The following is a 932-nucleotide window of genomic DNA, read 5'->3' as shown; positions in this document are numbered from 1 at the left end:
TCGAAGTTATATTCCGCAAAGAAGGATAGCCATCTAGCCATCCTCTGCGAGAGGTGGGTTGACTGAGTCGCAGTGCGTAGTGACGCATGATCTGTGTAGATCACAAACGGCTTGGAACCGAGCAGGTGGACCCTGAACTTGACAAGTGCATACTTCATCGCAAGTAGCTCCTTGTCATGATCTGGGTATTTCTTCTCTGCAGCCTCGAGCTGTCGAATTTCAAACGCGGTCACCCGATCTCGCCCCTCGGCGTCTGCTTGCAGCAGTGCACAGCAGATGGCGAAGTCCAAAGCATCACAGACGAAGCGGAAAGGACGATCAGGGTCTGGCAGCGTCAGTATTGGTACATGCAGCAGACTGTCTTTGATCCTGTCAAAAGCCTTCTGCTGTTCGGTGTTCCAACACCATTCCGCATCCTTTTTAAGGAGGTTAAATAATGGTCGGGCCATTTCTGTGTAATTTATGCTATACTCGTGCAAATAATTGGCAAGACCAAGCCACTAACGCAAGTCCTTCTGGTTCTTTGGAACCGGTCAATCTACAATGGCCTCGACCGACCTTAGCAGGACCCGCTCGAAGGCCACGCTTCCCAACGAAGCACCTTAATAAGAAAATCTCTTCTGCGCCAAAGATGCACTTGTCTACATTGACGTACAGTTTGTTAGTGCGCATGCACTGAAGCGCCGCTCTTAGATGAATGATGTGGTTCTCCTCATCCGTCTCCCGTGCTCCGCACGACTGTGAACGAATTTCGTCAAAGTATAGCTGTGCATACGCCCTGTGGGGCCTAAACAACTGCGTCACAAGACGATTCATGGTTGCTGGTGCATTTAACAGCCCTTGAAGCTTAACCAGCCACTCCCAGAGCATGCCGCTCGGAGTGCTCACCGCTGTCAGCGGAATGTTACTCGCTCTCATGAACAATTGGTTAA

The sequence above is a fragment of the Plasmopara halstedii genome (genome assembly GCF_900000015.1).
Source record: "Plasmopara halstedii genome assembly, contig: Scaffold_650, whole genome shotgun sequence".
In the NCBI taxonomy this organism is placed as follows: domain Eukaryota; phylum Oomycota; class Peronosporomycetes; order Peronosporales; family Peronosporaceae; genus Plasmopara; species Plasmopara halstedii.
This window is presented reverse-complemented; position numbering follows the sequence as displayed.